The sequence below is a fragment of the Euprymna scolopes genome, chromosome 40, assembly GCF_053919585.1.
Source record: "Euprymna scolopes isolate OS-2025 chromosome 40, ASM5391958v1, whole genome shotgun sequence".
Classification (NCBI taxonomy): Eukaryota; Metazoa; Mollusca; class Cephalopoda; order Sepiida; family Sepiolidae; genus Euprymna; species Euprymna scolopes.
This window is the reverse complement of record NC_136521.1, coordinates 41,937,395-41,948,184: the sequence shown is the minus strand read 5'-3', so window position 1 is coordinate 41,948,184 and position 10,790 is coordinate 41,937,395.

Below are 10,790 nucleotides of genomic sequence, written 5' to 3'. Positions count from 1 at the left end.
TGATAATATATATATATATATATATATATATATATATATATATATATATATATATATATATATAGAGAGAGAGAGAGAGAGAGAGAGAGAGAGCCTGCTAGACTAAAATCTTAAAGCCTTGTAAACTGCCAACTCATCATAGAACTCCGTTATGCAGATGACAACCTGGTCCTTTACCATTCCAAGGAAGACATCCAGAGATCCGTGAACAACTTCACATCAGCCTACTACTGTTTTGGACTTTCTGTTAATATCGGTAAGACAAAAGTGTTAGCACAACCAGTACCCAACACCATCTTACAGGACATAAGCATTCACATAAATGACACTCGTCTTGAGCAAGTAGATCACTTTCCATATCTCGGTAGCATAATATTCCGCATTTCATCCACTCTAGGACTCTTAAGGTTTATGCGCATAAGCCTGAAGAGTCCTAGAGTGGATGAAACGCGGAATATTCAGTGTAGCTTAATCGCCATATATATTTTATAACTCACTAACTAGCTCTACCTACGTATTGAGCACTTTTGATGTAAATACTTAAAGTTTACGCATAAATTTATGCTTTCGTATATTAATTTTACGTGAGTAAATGAAGTAGCTATATATATATATATATATATATATATATATATATATATATATATATATATATATATATATATATATCGATTAAGCTACATAGGATTTTCTGGGTTTCGTCCTCATGCAGATACTTTACGCAATAGCCTGGCAAATCCCCACCAGGCTAATTTGTGACGTATGCCTACGAGGATGAAACGCAGAAGATTTTTTGTAGCTTTATTGCCATATGTATTTTCAAAGCTTACTCTCTCTCTCTCTCTCTCTCTCTCTCTTTATATATATATATATATATATATATATATATATATATATATATATATATATATATATATATATATACTCGAATCCTCGTGACCGGCTGTAATCGTAACACCCTGCACTGATGATTCCACAAAAGGATGAAACACTAGTATAGTGATAATTATGTCAGCATCTTTAAGAACTCTGTTCTTATTGTTGAGCACTCTAAGTTGAAATAGGTCAATCAATTCAGCTCACATGTGCAGATCATGATATTTACGCTTTATATAAATGTTAGATTCTACTATTTTCCCCGCAATTAACGTTGGACATGGGGTCTGTTCCTTGCTAAGGGAGTTTGAGATAACTTCGTAGCCGGACTCGAATCTCCCGGCCGACTATAATTGTAACTCCCTGCACTGATGATTCCCGAAAGGATGAAACACTAGTGTCTGTAGGTATTAAACTAATTATAGTAATAATGATTATATATATATATATATATATATATATATATATATATATATATATATGTGTGTGTGTGTGTGTGTGTGTGTGTGTGTGTGTGTGTGTGTGTGTACAAAATGGGGACAAGAAAAAAGCCAAGCGATGGGTGTCACATTTCTAATATGTTAGCTCGCACCTTCTCTCTTCTTCTGATGAGAAGCATTAGGTTTCGAAATATCTAGGTATAAAGAATATATATATCCTGTATCCCTAATTGATATGATCTGCCTATTGAATAAACAATTAAATTCATATGCATTAGTATATACACTTGTGCCCGATATTATTCATACCCCTCGCATCTTTGAGATTTCTATAAGAATATTGCTCAAACCAGAAGGTAGACAATATTAAAGGGATTTCAAACAATAAATCAAGCATAAGCATTTAATTTAAACTCAACAAATAAATAAATTATGCAAGTTGAAACATTATACAAAGAAAAACAATAATGGCACTAGTTCAAAATTATTCATACCTCTCTTACTAATAGTCAATAGCATGCCCTTTATTCTTAATAACTGCCTGTAACCGTTTGGGATATTTATCAACAAGGTTTTTACAAGCATCAACACTGATTTTTGACCATTCTTCAATGCAGTAGTTCTCCAAATCCCTCAAATTTCTAGGTTTCCGCTTTTTAACCTCAGTTTTCAATATGTGCCAGAGGTTTTCGATAGGGTTCAGGTCGGGACTCTGGCTAGGCCATTCCAAAACATTAATTTGATTATCCTCAAACCATTTCTTGACTATTTTGGCAGTATGTTTTGGATCATTATCCTGTTGAAGGACCCAGTTTGGTCCTAAATGGAGCTTCTCCGCATCCTGTCTAATGTTTTTCTTGAGTATCTCCAAATATTGCTCCTTCTTCATGGTTCCATCTATCTTGACCAAACTACCTGGACCACTAGCCGAAAAGGAGCCCCAAAACATTAGGCTACCACCACCATGTTTCACCGTTGGTATGGTGTTCTTTGGGTTGTAAGCTTCTCCTTTCTTCCTTCAAACGTAAGAAGCATCCATATGGCCAAATAATTCAATTTTTGTTTCGTCAGTCCACAAAATACTTGAGAAAACGGACTCTGGAGAATTCACATGGGTCCTAGCAAACTTTAGACGTGCTGCAAGGTGTTTTCCGGTGTGCAATGGAGTCCTTCTTGGTCTTCTTCCTTTCAGACCATTTTCATGCAGAGTCCTTTGCAATGTTTGCCTTGATATTTTTATGCCAGAAGACTCCAGATTTTCTAAAATGTCCTTATTAGTGGTGGTTGGATTTGCATTAACACTTCTTACAATATTCCTGGTGGCTCTAGCAGACAGTTTCCTTTTCCTTCCTCTACCAATCAAGTTGTTTGTTGTGTGGTGGCTCTGGAATTTTTTGATGATGCTCTGTACTGTTGCTGTAGGGACCTCAAATTTCTTGAAAATTGACTTGTAACCTAAACCATCCTTATGTGAATTCACAATTTTAGTCCTAAGATCATTGCTAAGCTCTTTTTTCTTCCCCATTCTAATAATTTTTATTCTTTTATTGGTTTTCAGTTGATATCATTTTAATTTCTGAAAAATGCAAAAAACGAAATGAAATTAATCAAAGGTTGTATAAAAGCATTCAAAATAAGAATCAAACAGAAAACAAACAGTCAGAAACTCGATTAATACTGAAAAAATAAGGGGGTATGATTATTTTTGAACATTGCAGATTTTATAAATAGCTGTATATTTCTTTTATTACAAGTATCCCGAGATTTTAAAATGACGAAAATGATCAGAAGAGGTTTATTAAGAATATGTATCAATATGGACGTAAACAATAAATTCTTACAAAAGTTACACCTAATAAACTCAATCTTCAAGGGGGGTATGAATAATATCGGGCACAAGTGTATGTTTATATATATTTTTTCTTCTTCCTTCTGTATATAAGCCACGTATCAAATGCTAAGTTTTGTATTTTCCTGATGCCTCATTTTAAAGAATTTCTTCTTGGTTCTCTCCATATATATATATATATATATATATATATATATATATATATATATATATATATATATATATATATATATATATATATATATACTAGCAGAAGTACCCGTCGTTTACTGGGTTCAAAAACAGCCTACAGAAAATGGACTGATTTATGAAAGTATGGAAGGTTATGAAAAGGAAGGGTTGTGAAGAGATAGCTTCGAATTTGGGGATATCAAAATCAGATCAAAATATGATGAAAGCAAAAATAAAATAGATAAACCCCCTAATTTATTATACCATACATGTTCACACTGAAACTCTTATCACAATATTCTGTGGATCTATATTAAAAAACCTTGTTAAACTTTGTGACATATTTCCATTCTATGGTGGTCAAGCACGAACGAACACCCCATAATTTTATTATACCATATTTCTTCAAACTGAAACATAATTATCAAAGTATACTTACGCAGATAGATATGAAAAGTCTTTATTAAAGTTTGTGCCTATTTCCATTGTATGGAGGCCAGGCGCGAATGCAGACCCCGCAATTTTATTATACCATCCCTACTTAAGTTAAAACATACTCATCAAAGTATTATATACATCTATATAAAAAAAACTTGTAAACATTGTTTTTAATTTTTAAATTTTTTATTTCCATGCTTTGTCGACCAGGCGCGTACGCAGACCCCACAATTTTAATGAATCATCATTATGCCAGATCAAACATACCCATTCCATGTTTGAAAATTTTTTCAAGGGGTACAGAATTTAATAATGGCTAAATACAGACCAATCTACATAATGATTTAAAAAAAAAAAAAATTAAAATAAAGGTTAGCAAGACAGGTTTCGTTCCTCGCTCAACCAAGCTAAATCGAGGAAAATACGATTTAAAAAAAGTCATGAATATGGCGGGGAAGGGGGTAGGAAAAAACGAAAAAGTAAACAGGGGAAAAATTACACAGAGACTAAATTAATATATATATATATATATATATATATATATATATATATATATATATATATATATATATATATACTAGCATTTCAGCTCGGCTTTGCTAGGGCCCTATGTACTGTTCATAACTTTATATGCATATGTATATATATTAAAAAGTTTTGGCACTTAAATTTTCGCCCCAAAACTGATTAAAAAGCTTGCTGCCTGTCTGATTATCTTTTATGCAAAATTTCAAAATTTTAGACCCAAAATTGGCTGAATAGTTTACTAGAGACTGCAAAAGTCGAATCTTTTGTACAGTACCTCTTGGCAGCCAAATTTTTAGCCAAAAATTGATTAAAATCTTGTCCTATGTCTGAATACACTTTATGTAAAATTTCAAATGTTTAGAACAAAAATTGGCTGAGTATTGATAGAGATCGCAGAGGTCAATTTTTTGTTGAACTCAATTTTGACCCCTTAAAATTCATTGTTTTCGGCTCAAATCAAATTAAAAAGTTTATCCATGTCCAAGTATCCTACATCTAAAATTTCAAGTGTTTAGACTCAAAATTGGCGGAGGAGTTTGGTAGAGTTTTCAAAGGTCAAATCGTTGCATTTTGACCCTTGACAGACAAATTTCTGGCCGAAAACCGTAGACTGAAAATTGACAGAGTAGTTTGGTAGGGAAATGTAATCACACAGACACAGACAGACAGATATCTTCCCTTATATATATATATATATATATATATATATATATATATATATATATATACTAAACACTTACCGATTTTTATCTACTAGCAAAACTAAAATCGATAAATGATCCGAAATTTAGTACAGAATCGGTACTTGTGTCGGAATCGGAAAAAAATATTGGAATCGTCCCATCATTAATATATATATATATATATATATATATATATATATATGCTCAGGAAACTCATCCCCGTAAAACTCGTCCTCAGAAAACTCGTACACGGAAAACTCATCCATTTTTGCTAGGTAGAAAAACTCGTCCATTATTGAATAAATATCGATTGAAAACACATTTTATGACCGTTCTTAAAGAAGATATTGTTTTTAAAGGCGACTAAGCACTCCCATAATATTTAAAAAAAAATATTTTTACTGTTTACTCTTGTTTACAAAAATTAACTTGATCACGGAGTAATGACGAAAAACGAAACCATATATTCCAAAAGTATTAAAAACTAAAGTAATTTTTAAAAATAAACATCTGGTTTCGTTTTTCGTGTCTTCCGTTCGGTTTCGTTACATAATCAACTGTATACATTTCCGGTAGCTTGATCTTTTTTCCAAGCAGTTATCTTGGACATTACCTAAAATTATACAAACTTATTTTCTTTTGGAGAGGGGCTTATTTTAAAACTATATTTGCCTCAGTATATTCTTTAATTTTGTATTTTTGAGCGATTATCAAGACTCCTAAGATGTGATCCTCTCATGTGGCATATTTTTTGTTTAAAAGTAACAATCGACATTACTTGTTTTTTTTTTTAACTAAATAAACTCTTTAAAATACGTTTAACCACTAAGAACGTGCAAAGTTTGGTAGAAAATGAACACGTAAAAACATCAATTTAATTGTTTTTAAAACAACAGTAAACAAGTAAAAATATTTTAAAAAATATTATGTATATTCTTTTTTAAAAACAATATCGCCTTCAAGAACGGCCATGAAATGAGTTTTCAATCGATATTTATTCAATAATGGACCAGTTTTCCTACCTAGCAAAAAACGGGCGAATTTTCCGAGTACGAATTTTCCTTGGAATAGTTTTCCTAAATTCGAATATATATATATATATATATATATATATATATATATATATATATATATATATATATAGAGAGAGAGAGAGAGAGAGAGAGAGAGAGCGAGAATTGGAAGATGAGTTAAAACGTCATCGCTCACGCAATAACACCCTCTCGATTTCATAAAAAAGTCAAGTTAACCTCAAAATGAACCGAGGAGAAGAGTTACGAAAGTCAAATCCCTCTGCGTATCGGAAACCCAATCGATTAGATGCCACGGCAAATCCGGAGTTGATCATTTACCAAACTTTAATTCATGCCATCGATACATAAAACTTTCCTTCACGCAGAGCTGATTATTTTTAGTCGCACTGCATATATCGATAGAAAATATCGGAAGTCGATATTAATTAAGAATTTAAAAAATGTCGTTAAAATTTAAGATGGCTATCTTTTTTTATTATTATTAATTTCTAAGAAGAGAATTTCTTAAAAAAATTTACAGTATCTTCGTCAGTATACTGTTAATGGCAGCGGTAATGTAATATATATATATATATATATTTATATATATATATATATATATATAAAATATATTTTTTAGTCATCGACATACAGACCTGTTTCGTTGTATCACAACTCATCAGTGCCGCTAGACTAACACCTCTCCCAAGCCGAGGATCGAACCTAGAACCGTCGTGATGACAGTCGGCAGTCCTATCCCTTGACTACGGAATCGGTGGCCGAAATTAACCTGTCCGAACGATTATTTAAATAAACATCCGTCCGCTACTCGTAGAGGGCTCAAACGTTTGTTTGTAAACAAATCGCGAGCTAACAAATAAATGACGAAAAGTTTATATTCCCAATTTCATGATGTTGACCATCTTACAATTTATTTAAGTACGTTGGCATGCACAATTCTTGACAGTATTTTAATTGTGAATGTCAACGTACTTCAAGAAATAAATTATAAGATGATCAACATTATGCAATTTGGAATATAGACTTTTATCATTTATTTGTAATATACTCTGTAGTAACATCGAGCTTCATTAATTAAGGATTAGTATGAATAAAAGTTGAAATCAAATTGAAAAGAAATATACCTACAGAAATATACATATATATATATATATATATATATATATATATATATATATATATATATATATATATATATATATGTGTGTGTGTGCACACACATACACACACACACACACACACACACACACACACACACACACACACATATATATATATATGCAGGGTGACTCAATAAAACGGGCCCCAACTCTAATAAGGCCCGTTTCTTAGTGTTTTGTCCGAATGAAATGAAACTTTGGTCATAACTAGTTTATTATATTTAAAACATCAAAACACTAGGGCCTTTGGCCTTTTTTTCTCCGTTCTACAGCATATGTTCTAGATAGCCTCCATTTTGCTTTTGTTTTTTGTTTTTGGTCACCCTGTGTATCTATATACACACACACATATATGTATGTATACACACACACACACACACACACACACACACACACACACATATATATATATATATATATATATATATATATATATATATATATATATATATATAACAGTAGACGTATGTGCGTGTAAATATCTAACAGGTAAACTAATAAACTACTGGTCATATAACACTGAAATTCTCAGAAAACAATATTCATGTAGGATGATTTATAGCGAATAATATATTTGCTTACATGCATGAATGTCGCATACAGACATCGGCAAATTTACATGTAAAATGTTAATTAAGCATTAGCTGACATTTTGTTTTTTTGTGCGCGTACATTTGATCTTTTTTCCAGGTTGGAACGCTGGCTTCTTTTTAATTTCAATTCTAACTGATGACACTAACTCAATTTTTTTAATGTTTTTGTATTAAAAAAAAAAATAACAAAAAAAAAAAAAACGAAATAATACGTACATCTTACTCGCGGTTTAAAATTTGCAAATATGAAAACAAACCTATATATCTTTTTTACGATCTCATATTTTCTTCATTTCATACATTATTTTACGACAGAGAAGGGAGGGTGACACACGGAATACGAACAGTGCTGAAATAATAACGTTACTAGTTAGAAAACCATTCTTAATATGGCGAGGGGAATGTATTATTTAGACTATTATATACTTTCACCTAACAATTTATTAAATAAGAAACTGACATGTACTATCTCTATTTTTGTTTAGTATTAAGTATCTGTTTCCCAATCCAATTTCTTGATTAGTTTATTGTTAAGCAAGTGTTGCCTAATCACTAACTGCACTTTGAAATATTTATTTTTTGAGTAGCATAAATTTTAAATAAGGTGCTTCTGCAGTGTAGTACACATATTTAAAAAATACAAACAATTTATAATGAAATTATGTATTTCGAAAAACTGCTGAGTCATTTTCCAGAAGTGATGTCATGTGTCGAAAGCACGATTATGTTGCTTTAAAAAGTAATCTAGTGGCCGCCAGGGATTACCAAACCTTCATTTTTAGGTGAGGTTGGGGTGTGGTGAATTAGTGCCTGTTCATTCTCCCAAGTATTACCACCACTTTTTCTGTTTATGGAGAGGGGGGCAGTAGATGGTTTCGCTGATTTCGCTGATTTCGCGTCAGAACAGATACTACACTTTGATCTTAGCCAAAAGGCCAAGTAAGGGTAATATAGTTTTCTATCAGGCATTACTATCTTCTAAAAAATTACAAAATAAAATATATTTTAAGATATTAGGGGTTAAAATTAGTAAAATTATTGTCGAAATTAGTAACATATCCAAGAATTATGAAATATGATGAAATGTGAGTTGATTGGCGCGTTTGTAATGAAATAATACAGCCAGACAATATGTCAATGTTATTATTTTCGTACGGGGGGGCGATAATGTGGATTAGAATGATAAAAATCACTGTCGAAATTAGTAAAATATCCAGGAATATTGAAAACTGATGAAATGTTAATTAATTGATTGGTGCGTTTGTAATAAAATAATCGGCCCAGACAATATATTAAAGTTACTCCTTTCGTAAGGGGTGGCCATAATGTGGATTAAAATTATAAAAATGATTAGTAATATATCCAGGAATTATGAAAAATGATCAAACGTGATTAAATCAATTGATGTGTTTGTAATGAAATAATCAACCCAGCCAATATATAAAAGTTATTATTTTTGTAAGGGAGGTGATAATGTGGGTTGAAATTGTAAAAAATGATTGTCGAAATTAGTAACATATCCAAGAAGTATGAAAAATGATGACATGTAGCTTAATTTATTGTTCTGTTTGAATTGAAATAATCAGCCCAGACAATATATCGAAGAATTATGAAAAATGATGAAATGTGAATTAATTGATTAGTGTGTTTGTAATGAAATAATAAACCCCAACAATATATCAAATTTATTATTTTAGTAAGGGGGGGGCGATAATGTGGGTCAAAATTACGAAAAATGATTGTCGAAATTAGTAACATAACGAGCAATTATGAAAAATGATCATATATGAACTAATAGAATGGTGTGTTTGTAATGAAATAATAAACTCAGAGAATACATCAAAGTCATTATTTTTATGAAGGGGTGATAATGCGGGTTAAAATTATGTAAAATGATTTTCGAAATTAGTAACATATAAAAGAATTATGAAAAATGATGGGATGTGAGTTAATTGATTATTGTGTTTGTAATGAAATAATCGGCCCAGATAATATATCAAAGTTATTATTTTAGTAAGGGAGTAGGCGATAACGTGGGTTACAAATATCAAAAATGATTGCCGAAATTAGTAACATATCCAAGAATTATGACAACGGATGAAATGTGAATAAATCGATTGGTGTGTTTGTAATGAAATAAACAATCTATACAATATATCAAAGTTATTATTTTCGTAAAGGAGTGGGCGCAATAATGTGGGTTACAATTATGAAAAATGATTGTCGTAATTAGTAACATATCCAAGAAGTATGAATAATAATGAAATATGAGTAAATTGATTGGTGTGTTTGTAATGAAATAATAAGCCCAGACAATTTATCAGTTTCTGTAGGTGGTTAACAATATTTTTCTGAATTTTCAATATTATATTCTGGGGAATGACGTCACAGTTGTACCTATTTACTATGCCTCCCCACGGGACAGAGTTAGACACCAGGGTCGTTTTTTAACGTGGAGAAAAGGTACAAAAATAAAAATTGTCTCAGTCGTGAAGGATTTCTCCTCCACCGAAAGAGAACAAGAAATAGAAGTGCAGCATCTGAAGAACAGATACTACACTTTGATCTTGTCCCGGGACGTCACAGTTGTAGTAATGAGTAGAAAAACACATGATTATGTTGCTTTTTAACGTGCTCTGGAGTTCTCTATGAATTAACAAACCTTCACATTTGGGGTGGGGCTGGAGAGAGTAATGTCTATTTTGAGGTCACTATCCATCCCTCGCAATGTAATATTCCAAAAATATGGAATAACTATGGAATCATATTCCAGAAATGACATCGTTTCTTGCTAATTTGTTGTTAGTGGTTGTGGTAGTTAGGGGGGGGGAGAACTATATTAATATTGAAAATTGTGGTAAAGTAAAAGTTGCCTAATGATCATTCGCGTCAATGCATTTATGTAATTATTTGGAAAACCTGCTGAGTTATGGTCAACAAATGATATTTCACTTAAAATAATGCTGTCAGTAGTAGGGAGGGGAAGAACACAGTAATGTGGAATTTTGTAGTGAAGCA